Source organism: Ascaphus truei, chromosome 9 (assembly GCF_040206685.1).
Source record: "Ascaphus truei isolate aAscTru1 chromosome 9, aAscTru1.hap1, whole genome shotgun sequence".
In the NCBI taxonomy this organism is placed as follows: Eukaryota; Metazoa; Chordata; class Amphibia; order Anura; family Ascaphidae; genus Ascaphus; species Ascaphus truei.
The window spans coordinates 31,177,439-31,199,603 of NC_134491.1; the positions used below are offsets into that span (position 1 = coordinate 31,177,439).

At 44.5% G+C, this 22,165-nt stretch overlaps 1 protein-coding gene across 6 annotated transcripts in view; it reads right to left on the reverse strand.

Moving 5' to 3' along the window:
* The window catches only part of NUMB (NUMB endocytic adaptor protein), an 84,530-nt gene that overhangs the window by 38,530 nt on the left and 23,835 nt on the right, over positions 1 to 22,165 (reverse strand). For 4 of the 6 annotated variants that reach the window (XM_075614270.1, XM_075614276.1, XM_075614274.1 and 1 more), the window contains exon 2: positions 3,854 to 3,910. The exons of the other annotated variants lie outside the window; for them this stretch is intronic. The gene's annotated coding sequence lies outside the window, so the exon portion shown is untranslated. The remainder of the gene's footprint in view (positions 1 to 3,853; positions 3,911 to 22,165) is intronic. 6 annotated transcript variants of the gene reach the window in all.

Here is a 22,165-nt window from a genome sequence, read left to right on the forward strand (position 1 = left end):
ATATATAAAACGCACATGTATGTATTTACACTGACAGATATGCACATGAATTTAAGGACATAACCTAAATCAGGAGGGGTCAACTCCAGTCCTCAAGGGCCACCAACAAGTCAGGTTCTCAGGATACCCCTGCTTCAGCACAGGGTTATCCTGACCACCCCTGACCTAAATTCTCTGTGATGTATCGAAGCGATAATGTCCTCTGTGGAATGCAAGATGAGAGCTTCACAGAATCTAAAAACAGCGATTCATTCCTTTTAGCAACAGAGGTATTTGCGAGTCTAATCACAACAGACTGCACCAAAAAGAGAAATCTTAAATCAGTCTATAATGAACTGGGAGATGCGTACATGAAAATAATAATGCAACAAAGCATAAAATACTGCTGATGCATCTTCACAAGTGATCGTGCTACAGATGAGCAGTCATATTAACCCCTTTGTGGCAAAGTACTACAGATCCCTTTGCGGCTTTAATATATATTTCTTAACCCCTTTACTGCCAATCATACAGCCGACTCATAACACTCCCCTTCCCCCTCTCGTGAGGGTCAGTTCCTTTAACACGATCTCCTTTCATAAGGAGGATACGCAAATACAATTTGTTTTAATGGTCTTACATAAACCCGAAGCTATAGCCCTGAACATTGAGGTAGGGTTTATTACATCATAATTAAAAGCTCACAAAAGAGAACACATGGCCAAAATGTCATCTGCGTTTTTTACAAACCCCAAATGACACGACACTCCTGTGGATGCGCTCAAATTCATTCAGTATGCTGTCACTAGTCCTGCTGGCCAGCATTTTGCAGGACCAGTTGATATTGGTTCAATGTTCCCCCCCCCTTACTATGGTAAATCCTCAGCCTTCTCCTTTCAAGAGAAATGAAAAAGACCTGCCTATGTGCAATGAAATCGGGTTTCGCACGCATTATATACATGCCACTAGTTATTGGCCATCATTGCTGGCTGCACATCCCGATCAATGATCAAACTCTCTCTTCATGATCATGAGCCACCATTCAGAGCGCTGGTCCTGCATACTCTGTACACACTTCAAGGGGTCATCCTACTTGGGAGCTGAACCCCATTAATTTCAGCTCCAGGGACCCCGTTTCCGGAGATACCGTCGCCCCCTATGGAGGTCTGTAGCTGCTCCGCTCGGCTACCAGGGTTCATGTAATGGCAGACTTTCAAAGCTCACGAGCCCTGCGGGCAAATAGGAAACCACGACAAAGTAAGGTACTTGCTTAAAATAAAATGTAACTTGATATTGAAAGAATTTTAAGGCAAATTAAAAATGTTATTGGAATTAATTACATGTAATGTTCTTATGTGGAAGTGGAACTGCCTTGTTAGGGCCTCATGCAGAGAGCATCGTTATTTCAAAATTCGCCATTTTTTGTACAATTTCGCGCAGAAACCGGCATAAAATGGCGAGTTACGAAAAACGCGCCATTTTGTTTTTTTTATTGCTAAAACTCGCCTCGCGGCTGGCGAGAACCTCCATCTCGCCATTTTTAAAACTCTCCGAATGCAGAGAGGTACGAACGGCATGTAGCGGCCCTGGCGCGATTTTCTCATTTTTGCCGCGCCAGGAAATATTGGCAATAAGATGGCGCTCGCCGCCTATAGCAAAGGGGGAAAAAAAGCCGCGATTTTTTTTTTACACATTTCTGAAGCGCACATCTTTTCCATTCAAACTCGCCACACGCATCCATGTTAAACATAGCAGATTTCGCACTTTTCTGCATATGGAGAATAAAACTCTCCAAAAAAGCTACTTTTTATGAAATTCGCCAATTTGAAAATTCTATGCTCTCTGCATGAGGCCCAAAGTCTGAATGCAAGAAAAGTAACTTGTTTTTCCATTCTAGGATTCTTGGGGTCTCATTACATTAGGCTGCGTTCATAGTGCAGGAGACGGCGCGACCACGGAAAACAAACACTAGGATGCCAAATGTGTTTGTGCACAAGTGCAACAACCAAGTTTGACTTTCCCGCGCGACGGCCGGGTCACGTGAGCGGTTCGCCCAATGAGGGCTTGCGCTTTCTCTCCCCCCCCCCCCCACGACGTACCTCCCTGTCGCCTGCCTGCCGGACAGGAAATCTCTCCTGCTGCGGGCGAGTATGATGCCGCGCCTATGCGCGCGCACGATTCCACTATGGCCAAGGCCTTGCCTATAGTGCCGTAGATGGCAACACGACGGGCGACGTCACCCATTGCTACCGGCTAAAGTTATATTTCGCCGGGCGGCGGTGCGGGTTTCCGGCCATTTGATTGGTTCAAGGGCCGTCATGTGAAGCGACAGTCCTTGAAAAATCAAATTTTGCCGGCTACCAGTTTTCGCGACAGCGATGTCGCGCGCAATATAAGCGCATGCGGCAGCAATGCATTTGTTTTCGGGCGACGTCGCATCGCCAGCACTATAAGCGTAGCCTTACAAACATGGACGGCATTTATCTAACGTACTCGTTTTCTTGGCATTTAAAATGTATTTGCATCTTGCAACTCCTATCAACCATCTTCGTGGCTGCAGGGATCCCACAGGGCACAGCTCACCAGGCTTGTAATCTGTGCCAATTTTCCACTATAGACCCTAGCATTGCCAAGAACGTTTTTCACATTCAACAAGGCGGCTCCATATTACAACATCCTCGTTATTGACCGGCTCGATTGCAATGATATTGACGACATGGAGGCAGCCAACGCCAACCAACATTGGCTCAGGTGGAAAGGCGGGTTTGGCATATAACATATATAGAAAAGCCAACACGCTTTCTCAACACCCTTTCCATAGTCGGGGAAAATGTGGGAACCCTTGTTACGCAAAATGGGAAGTGCAGGGTCTGACATTGACAACATCAGTCCAATAAACATTTAGATTTCATTTGACTTGTTGGTCCGTCTCACATTTGTCTATCAACTCCTCCTCCCCCCCTCCAAAAAAAAATATACTCATGAGCTTAAAGCTGCAGTTCAGGCAACATCCTGCATGTGTGGTTTTTTTAATAAATCAGTTCTGTAGTAAGAAAAAATACTTTTAGCATTTTCTGTTTTAAAAAAAAAAACAAACTTTGAAAGACCAATTTTCTTGTATTCTATTTTAACAAGCATGCTTGTTCCTATAGCAACGATTTACATTCCCCAAATTTAAAGATGTCGCCAAACTTTGCCGATCAATAAACGGAGAACGAATTGACCGGCAGCTATGCAGTTCTTTAGGTAATTAGAGATTGCCCACATAAAACTATTGAAGTAAAAAAAATTTTTTTTAAAAAAAGACTGAACTGCAGCTTTCACTGGTCTGTTTCACTTTTTCTATTATCGTTTATGTGTAAAGTACCAGCATATTCCACCGTAGAACGGGGGTACAGGGATAAACAGTGACTGTACATACAAATATGTACAAGCATGCACAAACGGATACAAAGAGGGCCCTGCTTGTCAGAGCTTACAATCTGTGCTTGACTTTTTTTTTTTTATATCCCCGTGATATATCCATATAAAATAAATTAAGGGGTTATAAAAATAATAAACCAAGCGTTTGGCGCGAATAGTTGCTTCAGAGTAAATCATTTACCCGTAAAACGTTAATGTACCTAACATTTCTAACTGTACTTTCAGACTACCGATTGTAAAATTGAAAAATCTCCATTGTACAAAAGTACAACAAATGCAGATAAACTCGTGGGTCTTCTGCCCCCAACCTGCTTAATTCGTCCCATTGTCACTTTATACAGTGGCTAAGCTGCAGACAAGGATTGTGGGTAAATGTGTGCAAGGCATGCACAGTACTCATGGGTCTGCCAAATATTTCTTGAGACTGAAAAACATGGTTTATATTATTTACCTTTGTACTCGTAACCTGCCTGGTATAGTTGTACCCAAAGGATGTCTTTCTTTGTCCCTATAAAAAGAAAAATAACACAGTTCAGGAATGTTTTATATGCACTCCATTATATCCCTGTGTTTGATTGATTTCATGTCAGTACGGTGATGGTAAGGAGGACATGCAGGAACATTGGGAATAACAGCCTAGTTTCATGTAGTAAAATAATGGCAAATTGCCTTATGATACAAAAAGGACTCTAGAAAGTAAGTGGTAAATGCAGAAATGTAGTTAGAAGCAGAAGAGCTTGCACTATACCAGTGGACTCAACCCAGGTCCTCCCCCTACCCCTCACCCCCCCCCCATAGTTACAAGCAGAAGAGCTTGCACTATACCAGGGGACTCAACCCAGGTCCTCCCCCTACCCCTCACCCCCATAGTTACAAGCAGAAGAGCTTGCACTATACCAGGGGGCTCAACCCAGGTCCTCCCCCTACCCCTCACCCCCACCATAGTTACAAGCAGAAGAGCTTGCACTATACCAGGGGACTCAACCCAGGTCCTCCCCCTACCTCCCCCCCCCCCACCCCCCATAGTTACAAGCAGAAGAGCTTGCACTATACCAGGGGGCTCAACCCAGGTCCTCCCCCTACCCCCCCCCCGCTCCCCATAGTTACAAGCAGAAGAGCTTGCACTATACCAGGGGGCTCAACCCCAGTCCTCCCCCTACCCCCCCACCCCCCATAGTTACAAGCAGAAGAGCTTGCACTATACCAGGGGACTCAACCCAGGTCCTCCCCCTACCCCCCCCCCGCCCCCCATAGTTACAAGCAGAAGAGCTTGCACTATACCAGGGGGCTCAACTCCAGTCCCCCCCCCCCACCATAGTTACAAGCAGAAGAGGTTAACCCTCATTGGCTGTACTGCCGGGGGCGTAGCCTAGTGCTCCATCGCCACTCCTGCTCTCAATTTTCTTGAGAGCAGGAGTTTGTCAGCGCAGCGGCCCCCCCTCGCAGCGAGCCAGGCCCCATTGTGGGGCAGATCTTGTCCCTGCAGTGTCCGCCACAGCGGGCGCTGCAGTAGCCAGCGGGGACCTGGCCTTAGTCATTTCAACCTGCAGATTACTGTCAGAGCTCAGCTATTAGTTCTATAGGAATTTAACCCCAAGTCACAACAAACTAATGGCAGGGACAAGTTCTACAGGTTACATCTGGGTGCTTGAAAAGAAATACTACTAGGTGTCGGATTTTGGTAGTTTGTAAACATAGTGGACACACTTGGGATTTCCTCTGGCTTTTTCCTTTTGTTGCAGTGTTCAGCACTCTCTCCCCCTCCACTTATCTTTATCAGTTCTCTGATAAGGACAGGGTGGCATAAGGCTAAAGAACACTCTACTAGCCAACACTTCCACATTCATAGGCCCCCAAGGCAAAATAAAAGAAGTGCCATCATTGTTTTTAGCATGATTAGCTTACGAAATAAAACCAGCTTGGTAAATGGTTTTCAAAGGGTTGTTTTTGGGCAGACTATGTGGGAACAGCAGCTGTACCCACTGAAAGCCAAACAATTGTTTTTTGGGTCTGCATTCTACACAAGCTACAGGAAACCAATGAATTACATCTTATTCTGCTGGTCATATTGGTCCAGGAGAAGTTTAGGTTCCATGTAGGTTGTGATAACCTATGGGCTGTTCTATACTGCGTGCGCGTGCGGCAGTTTTAGTTGGCTGAGGTTAGTCAGCATTTCTATAAAGGTGCTACGCGCACGCACGGCAGTGTGCGGGGAACCGGACGACAGGGGAGAGGATGAAGAAAATAAAGAATTTGCGCCGCTACAATAAATGTGTGTATGTGTGTATGTGTGTACAATGTTAAACAATGAAAGTATTTATTTATTTCAAAACTTATTTAAACACACCACACACACACACACACACACACACACACACACACAGAACCTCACTCGCGCACAGCATACACACAAAAAGCGCACGGCTGCACACAGTATAGAACGGCCCTTAAATGGACTTGTATAGGAGCTGTACACAAATACAGCAGTAAAAAGAGCTCTTATGGCTCTTTGTGTAAGTCTCACCTTCACATAGTTTGAAGAGATTTATAGGGCCTTCAAAACTTATTCAAAGAAGAGAGACTTCTGAGGTCTCGAAAGCTACATCTGCAGTGGGAGGGGGTGGAGTGGCTTAACCCAACACAGGTAGGCCCATTTTAGAATAACTATGTTGTAAGACATTTAAAAAAAAAAAAAATGAAGCTACATTTGAAGATCAGGGGGAAAAAAGGTTACACAGACTTATGACTGCAGGTTCCTTTGGCTGAGAACATGTTAATGTGCAGAAATGCTAGGAACCACCGATACAGTGAACGAACATTGCATTTTTCATCATTTTAACTAGAAGGGGGAACAATGACAAACCGATGTACTTTGTACAGATTAAAACAAACCAAAATATTGTTATCTTCCACTGCTTAAAAACATATCCGCTTATGTTCTTAGAAACCTAGACAACTTCACATCAGTGCCGGGTTTCTTGCAAACAGTGATGCAGCGAATGTGACCAGACAGATGAAGTGTGCACAGATGCGGTTTCCTGTGTTGAATCATAGTCAAATCAGCGTTTTGTTAAGGTATGCAAGAGACTTGGTACCAGCCAATGTCTGTGCTCTCCAGAGCGAGTCTGGGTTATCAGGTTGTAATAAAAGTGTCGTGATTGTGTCAGAGGAAAGGAATATGTTCCCATCACTGGAATCCTTTCTTAAGCCAAAGGGCGAGAGCCTCTTAAAAAACAGGTTTCAGTACATTGCACAATAGAAAAATCACAGCTTGTGCAGTAGCATTGGCTCCATAACACCACTCATAATACAAACACCACTGCAGGAACATGCTTGAAAGCAGAGTGTTGTCAGCAACGTTGGAAATTCAATTTATGAGAAGTGTGGAGTTTGTTTTCGGAATAATGCACTTTTGTATTTACGGCACCCGGAAATTAAACCGAGTTGTGTAAAAGAATCTAATAATTTCAACCACTGTTTTTCCCCATAGATCGCTACATGTTTAAAGGATGGCTTTATAACGCCGCTTTGATCATTGTAAAGTCGATACTGCATCCACACATACACTTCTCAATTCGGTACAAAAGTTACAAATCCCTCAAATACCTTTAGCGCTATTGACATATTACAGTTTGTTCTCCAAAGCATCACTAATTTTCAAGTAGGTCTTCTCCTCTACAGGAAATGTTCGTCTCAAACAGAGCACTCGTGTACACAGGTCAGTACAGAAACAATCTACATCCCCAAGTGCTTTGGAAACTAAGAATTAGACTGCAAGTTCCTCATCCTGCCTGTCACATTTCCAGGTTTTTCTTGTAACGTTGTACACAGCGCTGTACAACAAAATGACATTAACCCCTGCCCAGTAGAGCTTATTGTCTGATTTTGGTGGCAGAAGCACAGGGAGATCAGGTGACTTGCTGAGATCACAATGAGAACGGACACTTTGGTCCGAACCAGTTCCCCTGCCACTAAGGCAGCAGCATGACCACTGAGCTAGTCCTTCAGTCTTTTAATGGTCATATATGAATGGTAGCGTCAGTGGTAATACATTATTGGTAGCTACAGTGACTTTAACCCAGGGAGTGTTAGGACCTGCTACAGTCATGCCTTGAAAGTGGCAGCAGGCTTAAGATGCTTTTGCCAAGGGGTTAAACTAAATCACCCTTTTTTCAAGAGAATATATAGGTATTGCACTGTGTATTGTTGTCACATTGGAAGTAGATTTGGGCATCTTTGTCTGTTTTTTGTTGTATACATTTAGCCACGCCCACTAGCACTCCTTTTGACACTTATACACATATATATTATGTGGTAATGGTAGGGGTTTCTCAGAGCTTGTTGATATCTGTGTGTTTAGCTAACTGAATCTGATTACTGTAGCTATACAAAAGCAGCCTCAGCTTTTCTAACACCAATCTGCATAGAGTTCCTTAGAAGGTGGGGTAACTGCATTGGACTGCAGAGAGAATAAACATGGAGACTGGTCAAATGTGTCCCACATACTCAGCGGAAATGACCATGCAAACGGTGTACCTAACATTATACCCATTTCTGTGTGGTAAATTATTTTAAAATACAATTACTACTAATCGAAGGTGGTTTTAATAAATGGAATTAAAAAGGATGGCAAATGTGTGAAGTAAATCACTCGTGCAATGTACTTTATTAAAAGTGTCAAAAAAGTTAAACCAGGATAGGTGCGGAGCTCAGATCATCCAGTAGTAAATTCGTATGGGCTATTAAGTCTGTGTTAATATGCAGTGACCAACTAGGCAAGTAACCTGTTATGCCAATAGTTTTAATAGAAACAAAGGCAGGGATAGAAGATACACTTGGGTAACGGGACACTTCGTCTAGGGACATACTAGATTCAAAGAAGATGTGAATGAATTCCCTGTTAAACTGAGTAAATAGCCTATTTGCCAATTAAATTTTAGGCTAAGGCCCCGCTGCATGCGCCCGCACAGCAGCCTTGCTTGCCGGCGGCGCGTGCAATTCACTGCATTGCGATCTGCAGTGAATTTTTTCCGGCGCGAGCGGGGGGGGGGGGGGTGAAGGGCGGGACCGCCCCTTAGCCCCTCACACACACGCACTCAGGCACACACAGACAGGCACTCACGCACTCAAATACACACGGGGGGTGAATCGGAGCACGGGGGGGAATCGGTGACACTGCAGACACAGCTCGGCAGGCGAATTAACCCCGTCACTGCTAGGGGGACCTTCAACCCAATACTATGGGGCACTTGTGAATGGACAATAGAGGGGCGGAGAGAATCCCATCAGGTGCTGACATTGTCCCGCAGTACATGAGCAGCGCGTACAACGGCGATGCCCCACACTACAGTATGCTTACAGGTGTGTGACACACACACACACCCCGTGGCGAAGAGGAGAGAGTCTGTGGGAGGGAGCAAGGGGGCTCCCTTGGTGCTGCAGAGTTTATTTAAAATCGCTGCTTTCCCCCACCCTCTCCTCCCCGCTCCCTGAAGCCTCCCCTCCTCATTGGCTCAGCCACACCACGTGACGCGTCGCCGCTTGGGATTACAATTCTCTTGCATCCCCTGGCGGCTGACGCGTCACAGCGTGTAGCGAGCCCTGCAGGGAGGAGGGACGGGGCCTGCACGGGAGAATAAGATCAGATGGTGCGTAGCGCGCACGCCGCCAGACCAGGCGGGACCAAAGCCTAAGAAGCAGAGATATGCTGCCAGAATAGGTAGGGGCAACCCACATCTACATCCTCCTAGGTGAATTACTAGGTTGAGAGAGGTTCAGTATAGGTAGCTAGATTCCCAATAGTAAATAGATAGTAGGCATACAAGTATTATTAGCCCGAGGGCAAAGAGAGCCTAGCTGACCTCCTCCTTCCTGAATCGCTGTAATCAGGAGGTGTGATGTCTGCCTCTCTCAAACTAAGCCAATAGCCATATGTAACAATGTAACTAGCGAATAAACATTTGAAAATTATGTTGCTGATAGCGCCCTCACGTCTATCAGGAATCACATCATGACGCGATAATCAGGAAGCACATAGCAGCTCAGTGAGGCAGAGACAGACAGTATGCGGTAGCGACAGGGCACAAAGTTAAGCTATCTTGGTATATTCCTGATCACGGTCTCACAGATTTAATCCTGACCAACCTTAAAACTTGCCCCACAAATCAAGCATCCCAATAGCCTCTGGCTATTGTCCCACGCCCAGTCACTCCTACCAACCGTTGTGACCAAGCACTGCCATCTGCAGCACTTATTCCCTCACCTGCTGTCTGTAAATTTCCCTTCATACCTCTTAGGGCTGGGACCCGCTGCGCCCGGCGGCGCGAGCGGATGCACGGGCTTTCCCCACCAGCAGGGGAATCCTCCCGAACCGGTCCCGGTCCCCCCTGGCTGCACAGCTCACTACACGCTGTGACGCGTCAGCCGCTAGGGGATACAAGAGAATTGTAATCCCTAGCTTCGACGCGTCACGTGGTGTGGCTGTGAGCCAATGAGGAGGAGAGGCTTCGGGAGGAGGAGAGGCTTCGGGGAGCGGGGAGGAGTGTGGAGTGCCTGCCTCTGTGTCTGTGTGTTGGTGTCTGTGTCTGTGTGTGTATGTGTATGAGTGCCTGCCTGCCTGCGTGCGTGTGTGAGTGAGTGCCTGTGTGTGTGTGAGAGAGTGCCTGTGTGTGTGTGTGAGAGAGTGCCTGCGTGAGTGTATGAGTGTGTGTGTGTGTGTTGCTTGTGATTACTTCCATCAGCAGCCCGTGGAGGGAGGGAAGGGGGGAGAGAGGAGCGGGTCCCCCGCTCAAGCCTCCCACTCCCTCCCACCTCCCGCATATCGCGGTCTGTGTATGTCAGCGCCCCGCCTGTCTGCAGTGCGGGAGCGCTGACGGAGGGAGCGGGCCTTAGCCTTAGGCCTGGGTCCCGCTGCTTCCGACGGCGCGCGTGCGCGTCACTCACCGGACATGAGTTCCTCCAGAGCCGGCCCCCGCCAGACGGCAGGTAGCGGTCAATTGCCTGTCAGCGCGCTGCCTGCATGCAGTGCGGGCGCGCTGACTGAGGGAGCGGGGCCTCGGCCTCAGATTGTAAGCTCTTCAGGACAGGGATTTCCTTTCCTACCGTCTGATTTTGCTGCGCTTAGTGTATTATAATTCCCTGTACTGTATTTTGTGAATCGCCGAGTACACTTTTGGCGCTATCTAAAGACATACAATATAATTTAAAGTCTTTGTCTAAGCAATGTTTGTCTGCAAAAAGTGTGCAAAGCATCTTTGACGGACTTGGAAAAAAAGTAAATAGAGTCGGGGTGTATATTTCCATTGCTTCAATTGCTCAGAGCAGCTGTTTTATTTATACATTAGTGGAATATCACCACAACATGGTCTGGACGAAATACCTTAAGGATGGATATGGGAAACATCTTGCAAATCGAATGGCTACAAACAGCTGAGAAACGCGTTGGCAAATCGATGCAAACACTGTCCCAAAAAAGCGGCCCAAAACAGCCCTGTACATATCTGTTTTGATAAAGGGATAGGGGTATTTTTTTAGAAGGTTTGCATGCAGACGAATAGGGTGAAACATAAGACAGAAAACAATGACACTGTTTATAGTGGATGGTGGAGACTTGTTTTACTGCAAATATAATTAGCATTTAGAGTAGCACCCAAAAACATAACTTGTTACACCCACTATAAACACATTTTCAAAAAAGCCACGAGGAAGGAAATGCTATAGAAGGTGAAAAAAAAATAATTATCCTTTGCCTCTCTATTGTAAAAAGTGCACACCCTCCTCTCTTAACCAACTACTTCCAATAAGTGCAGTCACACTTTTTGATTGCCTTTTTACAATCTAACAATCATAAAAACTCAATTACTTACAAGTTGTCATTTTTTTTAATTGGACCACCATAATAACACGTGTTTCCTTATACTTGCACGGATTTTTGAGACACCTACTTGAAACGTGACCTGAAGAATAATAGAGATCTCCACGTTGAAGATCAATTATACATATCTCCTCTTAGACTCCAATATTAAAAAAATCTAGGTCTGAAGGACAGAATTATACAAATTGACAGATTGCTAAAGGCATACCAGGATTCAGCCATGACTCCCTGTGCAATAGATTTGCTATTTACTATTTTTATAGGCACATAAATCTCAATTCCACAACTCATTGTGTGATTGAAAGTCACAACTTTTCAACAGATTTCCCAATATTATTAATGGTCTTTATTTTCCCAACATACAAATGCACTGATAGATTATTGCAAACAAAAAAAAACAATTGAGTGGAGGTACAAAATATATCACAGCCAGTGTTAAATGATGTTTATAATTATTGGCAATTACAATGTACAGTACAGGCATACCCCGCATTAACGTACGCAATGGGACCGGAGCATGTATGTAAAGCGAAAATGTACTTAAAGTGAAGCACTACCTTTTCCCCACTTATCGATGCATGTACTGTACTGCAATCATCATATACGTGCATAACTGATGTAAATAACGCATGTGTAACAGGCTCTATACAGTAGTCTCCCCGCTTGCGCACAGCTTCGGTACAGGTAGGGAGCCGGTGTTGCTGTTCAGGACGTACTGACAGGCGCATGCGTGAGCTGCCGTTTGCCTATTGAGCGAGATGTACTTACTCGCGAGTGTACTTAAAGTGAGTGTCCTTAAACCGGGGTATGCCTGTACATTAACAATACAATGAAAGATTGTTTCATCATTCTCTCGCATATGGCAAGTGATCAGAGGATGTTTATATGTATAGGTTTTTCCATGAAGAGAAAGGGATATACAAATATTATGGATTAGTGTTTCCATTCTGAATCAGGCACTTTAATATGTAAAGAACACTGAGATTTCTGCACTGGACAGAGAACTAAAGACATGTATGCCCCCCTCCCTTAGAGACTTGGTGGGTAATTCTGTATTGGGTGACCAGACATCCCGTTTTTTGGGGAATTCTGTCCAGTGGACTTACAAAAAAAAAAAAAAAAAAAAAAACAGTTGTCTCTATTCTTCACTGGGAAAAAATGGTAAAATGGTCACCCTATTCTATATCCACCGAAGCGGCAGTGCAGATTGGTTTCAGATGAAAATGCCCATTGAAGCGAATGGAGAATTTCAGGCGAGAATGGCCCAAGCTGCCGCTGTGGTGGAAATTACACGGATACATTCCATGCAGTTTGGAGCAGGTATAAAAAGGGGCAGTCTCTCGTAGTGTATTAAAGGCCGTGGCATGTTCAAGGGTTTAAATCTGGGCGATTGATGCCTTTTTCTTAACCAACACTTACGGACCTGCCTCTTTTAAAGGCAGAACAAAACCCCCAGCATTACTCCCTTAGGCCTCATCCCCAGTGATCGCAACGGCGTGTGAGGTGCGAACAAAGAGACAACCGCACACAAAGCGCGATGGCTCATCCACATTGCCAAAAGACAAGAAATTTGTATTTTGGAGTTGTGCCAAGCGATGGCTATGCCATCGTGGCGGTTCAGCCAACGAGGGCAAACCAGCCGCGTGACGTCATGGCCGTGCCCCAGGCGCTCCAGGCAACAAGCGCCGCCAGGCGCTCCGCTACTCGCGCGCACTCACTGGGGCCGTAGCCTTGTGGGAAACAGGGCGTCTCCGGAGCCAACCACGTTAATTTCTGTTCAAGAGCCCCTGCTCCCCGAGATACAGTCAGCACTTACAATATAAGTATCTCACTGTTGATTAAAGGTCCTGGTTCACGCGGACCAATAGGAAGCCACAATGGGTGATGTGGCAGCTTCCTACTGGCCACGAGACCTTTATACAGAAATGTTCTGTGCCAAGTCAGGACTCCTATCGGCACCCACTTCCAATGTAAGTACCTCGGGAAGCAGGGGGTCCCCTGAAGCTTAAACCAACCTGGTTTAGCTCTTGACCACCTGTCTTTTTGTTTTTGTTTTTTAATAAACTAAAAAGTTAATGCCACTAAGTATTTCTAATCATTTTATTTTTGAGGGTGGTTTGTAGCTGCCCAACTGAATTCTTAACAAAAAGATATTTTGACATTTATTGCGCTTTTAACACAACACTGAAAATGTGTAAATGAAACCAAGGACTCCATGATGGATTTAGAATTCCTATATTACATTTCCGATCTTTCCTAGGATTACATGGAAATAGCAGCGACACATAGTGGTGACAGATGCGCGAGTGAACGTATATGAAAATGTTTGCAAGGCAAATCGTCAGCATAGTAAACCTAAACCTAGGAGGGATTTGACTTCCTCCAACAAACTTCTATTTAATTATATTAAAGGTGGCATATAGGACTGATCTAATAACAGCGATGTTTAACTTCCTCTGTCAGCAAGGGGTTAATAAGTTAAAACCATGTTAACGCCTTAAAACAAAACAAGTATAAATCATAATCAGCCAAGAATAATCATTTTACACAACGTTCATCCTGCCGATGCTGAGCAGCATTGTAGCCTGAAATTGGTCCTAGGTGGGACTGCACAAGGAGACTGGTTTCCCTTTGCATGCTGAAACCTGTGTACCTGCCAAATAAAAACGCCTCCGTATTGAACTCTATGGATTCCAACTGTGCTGATGTACCAATTGAAAACACAGCATCTGTATTTACTTGCATCTATTTCCTTGCTCCAGCATCCCCAAACTGGATAATTCAATTACTATTAATGCTACCAACATCAATAGTGCCCAATGCCATGCAGTAGCTGCAAAGTCAAATAAGATCTTATCTTCCATTAAACGGGGAAATCGATGGAAGTAATTATGTCCCTCTATAAAGCAGTAGTACGTCCACACCTTGAATATGGAGTACAGTTTTGTGCACCACTACATTAAAAACAATTATTTTTTTTAAAGAGACATTATGAAACTAGAAAAAGTGCAGAGAAGAACCACCAAATTAATAAAGGGGATGGACAATCTAACTTATGAGGAGAGGCTAGCTAAATTATATATATTTACATTAGAAAAGAGGCATCTACGAGGGGATATGATAACTATATACAAATATATTCAGGGACAATACAAGGAGCTTTCAAAATAGCTATTCACTATTCAAGGGCAGTACAAAGGACTCGGGGGCATCCCTTTAGGTTGAAGGAAAGTAGATTTCACCAGGAACAAAGTAAACATTTCTTCACAGTAAGAGCAGTTACAATGTGGAATTCATTATCCATGGAGACTGTGATGGCAGATACAATAAACATGTTAAAAAAAAAAAGTTGGACATTTTTTAGAAAGGAAAGTTATACAGGGATATACCAAATAAGTAAACATGGGGAGGATGTTAACCCAGGGAGTAATCCGATTGCCATTATTCGGAGTCAGGAAGGAATTTATTTCTCCCTTTAGGAGACAGTGGATGATATTTCACTGAGGTTCTTGGTTTGCCTTCCCCTGAATTAATATACTGTAAATACAAATATATAATAAGTATCTGTTGTCTAAATTTAGCATAGGTTGAACTTGGACATACTGTACATATCTTTTTTTTTCAACCTCACCTACAACTATGTAACTATGACATTGCAGCTTCCTATTGATGACCCAGTCGACTAGTTTGTAGTAGTTGTTTGTTTCAGGTCCCCTGGTTCAAGGGTTAGAGCACATTATCCTCTCTTCCTTCCCCCCTCCCTCCCCTCAAGGGGGAAAAAAATGTTCAACAAAGAGCAGACCCCATACTGCAGCAAACGTGATGCTTTATTCTTCAACATTTTGGTTGCCAAGAGGAGGTGGAGGAGTAATCCTAATCAGATTACTTTATTCATTGTGACAGACACACACACAAAAGGTTGGGTAAGGCAGAGTTCATGGTTATCGCACTTGTGGAGTGATCAAAATGTGCCTCTGTGAGGCTGTCCTTAGAGCATGCAACCAGTAGCGCCGGCGCTCTCAATGCGTGACGAAACAAATACATGTTTCCTCGTGCGATGGTCACGTGAGCGGTCTGCCCAAGGAGGGCGAACCAGCTACGTCATGGCCACACCCACGACGCGCCCCCTTGTCATGTCCAATTAGAGGGCAAAAATCGCTCAAGCTTAGAGCAAGCGTGAAACCACTAGCACGGTCACGCACACACCATGGACTCGGCCCAACACAACAAGTAGAGCTTCACATTGCCAGTCTGTGTTTTATTCCTGTATTTAGGTTCCAAGACCGTGTAAAAGCAAGTTAACATTTCCGTGTATTCCATTGCTCAGCCAGCTGCATGGAGACTGTCCATCCGGACTACGAACTCTATAGCAATAAAACCAACAGTATAGTTTGAAAGTTATCCAGTAGCCCAAAGAAGGAGCCGCTCGACTGAAGCACAAGTTGTTGATTAGCATAGCGTCAGATGGTCAAAAAGGCTAAACAAACATTTGTAAAGCTTTGTTATAAAAATTAGCAGAAATGAAGCCAAGCTGCATGTTAAGGAATTAAATATTCAAAATGTGTTTACAAATGCATGTAAAGATTAGTACTAGAATATGCATATGTACTTACATTTGCATGGTAAACACATGTAAAATATTAAGAATTACATACACACGAGAATAATGCATTATACAGAACCCAACATACTGGAACATTTTGTCATCTCTCGAGGAATTACAAGAACTGTTAGGCATCCCTGATGCAGTAAATGTACAGCAAGTGAATGAGGGGTACTTGGAGGCTAGAACTAGATGTGCGGGACAGGAATAGGAACTGCACCATTAAAGGATAATATTGGCTGAGAAGGGAGGATTCATATGGAAAGAATGGGGTTTACATTTCCACTTCACTGTATTATCGTAACCAAATTCCCCTGCTTTTCCCCCCATTCCTCTGGTCTCTGCAGGCCACACCTGTTATTAAAGCCATCATCTCAACAGATGTGGAAGCGCATGCCAAGTAGTGGTCAATGTTTTCAACAAAGGCATAAGCACGTTCCAGGAAATCAAGCAGTGCTGTAACCGCACTGACCAGCGTCTAACAGTGGGAATCACTCAGCACAGAGATCACCCGCCAACTGCAGGAACTATCCAAAGTTAAACCATCCGCAGCCCGAGGGGCCGGCGTTGCTTTACACAAGTGGGGGGCAAACCCAGTCCTCAAGGACCACTATCCGGTCAGGTTATCCCTTCTTCAGCACAGGTTGCTCAATCAATGCCTGAGTCACCTGTGCTGAAGTAAGGATAGTCTGAAAACCTGACCTGTTGGTGGCCCTTGAGGACTGGAGTTGCTCGCTCCTGCTTTACAGCAGGCCTGTCAAAACAAACAAGTATCTCAAAAACAGACAGGACCTCAGAGCTAAAAATATGACAGGGAAAGAAGGGAAATGGTAAAACGGCAGGATTGCCGCTTTAACATGATGAAATACCTGTACAGAATGTGTCACTAGGAGGTGTTCTTGGAGTCCCCCATCCATTTTTGTTTTAACCAGGATGGTGAATCGGCAGTGGGGGGGTAGAAGAGGGATCCTGTAGAGCGGAGAAGTGATTTCGGATTCGGGGACCTCTGTCCGTCCCAATCCCCTCCAGTTCCCAAAACATTTACTGGTGCAGTTCATGATTTCTGAAAAGACTTTAAACAGCCATCCAATAAGAAGCTTCCTACTGGCTGCCATGACGAGGGAGATTTGAACGGCCACTTAATTTTCCTTGGAGAGGCAGACCCCAGTAACTTCCCCAGTATCTTGGGAACGAGAGGGTCCCCAAAGCTGAAAATGTAGCTGTTCAAATGCAGCGGACCCCGTGGTTTTCATCATGTAAATAAAACATGGGGGGTTGACGGGGAATTGCTGCTGCAACAATGCTCGGTGACGCTGCACATTATAAAAGGCTCTCTGCTTGAAGCTGGTATCCCATGAAACACAATCTTAGGCTAAGGCCCCGCTCCCAGAGTCAGCGCACCCGCGCTGCTGACAGGCGGTGCGCTGAGATACACAGACCGCGATCTGCAGTCTGTAGGGAGCGGGAGCCGGAGCGGGAGGTGGGAGGTTTGACCGGGAGGTGGGAGGTTTGACAGGGAGGGGGGGCGTGGCTTGAGCGGAGGGACCCGCTACTCTCCCCCCCCCCTCCCTCCACGGGCTGCAGGAGGGACCCGCTACTCTTCCCCCCCCCCCCCCCCTCCACGGACTCGGGCTCTCTACATACACACATACACACACACACACACAGGCAGGCACTCACGCACTCATACACACACGCGCGCACACACATGCAGGCACTCACACACACGCACACACGCACACACACACAGACAGGCACGCACTCATACACACACACACACACGCACGCACTCATACACACACACAGACAGGCACGCACGCACTCATATACACACACACACACACAGACAGAGGCAGGCACGCACGCACGCACTCAGGCACACACACAGACAGGCAGTCAGGCACACACATACACACACACACACACACACAGGCACTCACATATACAGACAGGCACTCACCTGCTTTCACTCCACACTCCTCCCCGCTCCCCGAAGCCTCTCCTCCTCCCGCAGCCTCCCCTCCCCATTGGCTCACAGCCACACCACGTGACGCGTCGAAGCTAGAAAACACCATTCTGTGGTGTCTCCTAGCGGCTGACGCGCCACAGCGTGTGATCAGCTGTGCAGCCAGGGGGGACCGGGACCGGCTCGCGAGGATTCCCCTGCTGGTGGGGAACTCGCTACATTGCCGCCCGCGCCAACGAGCGCAGCGGGACCGAGGCCTTAAGCATGAACAACAAGATAAATATATTGCCAAGACAGCATAACTGTGACAAATGAATCAGCACCATAGCGGGGTGAGGGGAGAAAACAAGTTCTGGCCCAAGCACACCCCGAGAGATGCGTAGGGACAGGCAGGTTAACTCAATCCCATATATCAGGCAAGAGAACCTTCTTACTTGCGGAGGTGTTTATTTGGGGCAACAACATATAAATAAAAAAGGGGGAAAAGTAGAGGGAACACTGGGACATGAGAGCAATGGAGGGGAAGGCGAGATATGGGTATAGGTAAAAATCTGTAACTTTACCAGGATAGGAGAGTTGACTGCTCGGGGTGGCTGCTGGTACTAAGAGGCAGCATACTGGTTTGGGCTGATGGGAAATTAACTGGGACTATACCACCTGGCAAGCGGAGGGGGAGCAGTCCATCCTTGTAAAAAGGCAGGGGGTTACCAAGGCAACTGGCTGAAGCCAAGAAACCCACAAGGGATCACAACATTGTTGCAACAGCTAGGCTGAGGAGTGCTGGCAGCCTGAAGGCAGAGAAATACACAGCCCTGTTCTAGGATTGTAGTACAGCGATGAAAAATATACTCTATCCTCTGTGCCTCTCACCACACTGTGGGAGTCCAACACAACTGGTAAATAAGAATTTGATACGTTTACTTTTCTGTAATACTGGCGGTGGATCAAATTGCACATTAACCCCTTCCTCACAGAAAACCTTAATACTGGCTACAAATCAACAGCATCTATGATGGAGGTCAGAACAATAGCAGGTCCCATTGTACCTTATTGCAGAATATATGACTATTGGAGACAAGGTATTTAAGGAGGTTTGTCATGAATAAATCAAGATTATATATGGCTGCTCCCATGACACTCCACTATCTGATCGACTGGAAGAGTAATTTGATGGAAATTCTTGTGCCATTCCACAAATGTCAAGGACACTCGCCCAGGCCCTTTTGACACGTCTTTGGTGAAAGAGGGGAGTCCCTTCATCTAATTTAATGAGTATATAGAGACACAGACGATTTTACCCACTGCCACAACACTGTTGCTTGTGCAAATCCTGTCCATGTGAGAGGCAAATACCTAGTGCAAACACATTTCAATGCATAAGTGGAAAGTAGCTGTTCTATTGCCAGTGCAATGAGGAGGCTGGCTGCAGTATTGTGGATGCTGTACAAAGTGAGAAGTGAAATGCATTATGGGTAACAGGACGACCCAAGAGACTATTGTTGGTGCGAAGATTATATGAAGCATTATTTATATCCTCAAACCTAATAATAAAAGCGTGCGCGCGCGTGTGTCCAACAAGACAATAAAATGCAGTAATATATTTACTGCTTACAGTGAAACATTACATACCAGAACATGAAGATTGTTTACAAATGTGGGTGTGACTCAGATGACGTCATGTTACTTAATGGTTGCAGCCCACTTCATCCCAAACATCCAAGACCATTTTTATATCCGACGGATAACAGAACAAATGTAAAAAAGCTTTAGCTTTTCAAACTAAAAGCAGAAATCCATCCAAAAGCCCTCAAACTTAAACACGTGTGTCACCCGATAAGCATGTTACGGACTTGAAGAAGTCCAGACATGCAAGATCAATGCTGCACACCTAAAATAAAGTATAACCAAAGATACAATTACCGGTGCTCCCGTGCCTGTTGTCAATCCAATGCATATGGTAGCAGAAGGAACACCGGGCACAACAGATTTGAGATAACTAAGCTCATTTATTGAGCCAAACAGAGTGTTTGGCTCAATAAATGAGTTTAGTTATCGCAAATCCGTTGTGCCCGGCGTTCCTTCTGCTACGGACTTGAAGAATACAGTTTTGTTTTTTGTTTTTTAAATCTCAGTTTGAGGCAAGCATAGTAACCTTTAGACTGTTCTTATCTCTGGGGAGAGCTCCATTTTATCTTCTCAGACACGCAATATCGGAAACATTTGTGCTTCCTGAATGGAGCAACGGATTTTAAAAATAAAGACCATGTTGGGAAAAGGAACGAGCATATCACCGTCTAAATAAAAAATAAACCCAACCACTACAAACATGTTACATAATCTACAATACATACCAATTGCAGCCAAGAAGTTAAATTACGGAAAGTACGACCTTATAGTTAGGCCAGAGTTAAAAGAGAAGTTTCCTGTAGAAATAAAATGCACAAACACAGGAATTTGTTTAAGGAGTTGAAGGACATTAAAATAAGCTTTTTGAAAAACAGAATATATCCATGGTAGCCAAAGTTTCTACATCAAAGATAGCCGCCTTAAGTCCTCAAGGGCCACCATAGGTCAAGTTTTAAGGATATCCCTGCTTCAGCACAGGTGGCTCAGTCATTATGAATAAGCCACCTGTACTGACGCAGGGATATCATGAAAACCTGAGCTGTTGGTGGCCCTCGAGGATGGAGTTGGACAGCCCCGGTTCTACATTGACAATTTGGATGTAGAGACAAAGGTTCACAATTGGCTACCATGGATATATTATGGCTACCATGGATATATTATATTTATTTTTTTACGTATTTAAAAACACTTCAATTCATTAAACAAATTCCTGCGTTAGTGCATTTTAGTTCTACAGGAGACTGCTCTCTTCTTTCCCCTTTGGCCAGTAATACCATCCTAATTTGTGTTAAACTAAAGGACAGACAGCAGCTCTATGTGGAAAACAATGAATATGAATGGATAACCAACATACATACATACATAGTATAATTGTAATTTAAGAGTGATTTAATCAGTCAGTAATATGTTACACTGGAAAGAAAATTATATAATACTACATATCAGGCTAAACAGGCAATTCCCATGCACCTAATGTCAGTGACACATCTAATTGGTTAGTGGAAGTAGTATATGTAAAATGATTGCTTCCAATTTTCAGTATTTCTAGAGTAACCAAATGCTTTGTAGTGCATTTACGAGCCTTACTTAATCTCGCGTGTTACGATTGCGTCTACAGGGAAATGGTTTATTTCTTCGTGTAAAATAATTCTGATGTCGCAATTGGTTACGCAGATAAAAGTGTCTGATAATTATGAACTTAATAGAACCAAGTGAAAACAAAAATGCATCATTTTCACCGGGAAATATTTCTTGCAGGTTCCTGGACTTTTCTATGGAAGCAGATTACATTTAGAAACTACTATGTAACTGTTGAAAATATATATTTTTCCCTGCGATCTGGGACTGCAATTTTTAAAAGTAGTGCTGTATTGAGCGAGTTAGTTTCAAACATGGAAATACATGTGGTACGAAGCTTTTCTTAACATGAACTTCCTTTCAGTCCCCATAAGGTATAAAGGTTGGAAACCTCTGCTTCAACCAGCATGTCCCAACACTACATTTCCACACTGCAATAATGACATTTCTTAGAACATCAAAATAACATCTCCATAACACATTGTAATGTCCCACACTGTACATGCTGCTTTGGTTACAGCTAAATTGGATGTTCAAAACTGAGGAATAAGTGCTGTGAAACGGTTACATGGCTGAATGCTTGGAGTTTACAAGCTACTTAAATCACATGCTGAGAAATGAAACGGTTTGAGCTGCTTGGCACTGGCCTAATTTATTAGCTACTGCAAAAAAAAAAATTGTCCAAGGAATAAAGCTCAAAAATCAGCTAAATGAAGCGAAGTGATTGAATAACATCTGTTCTGTCCCACTGGGCATAAAGCTAGACACACATGGTGAATGGCCCATAACATTCAGAGATGATACCTTTAACATTGCCCTAAACCTGTTCATTCATAGTTAGTTAATATTAATGATAAATATACAGAATTTTAATTTCTTTTAGTGGAAGATGAGACCCTTCCTTGAAAAGTTGGCTTTCCAATCAAGAAGCTTTAAAAACACTGGAGGAAGGCCAAGCTGGCAATAATAATAATAATAATAATAATAATAATAAACAACTTTATTTCATATAGCGCTTTTCTCCCAATGGGACTAAGTTACTTGGTTACATAGTCAAGGTTGAAGAAAAAAATAAATACACGAGTCCATCAAGTTCAACCTATGCCATATTTAGATG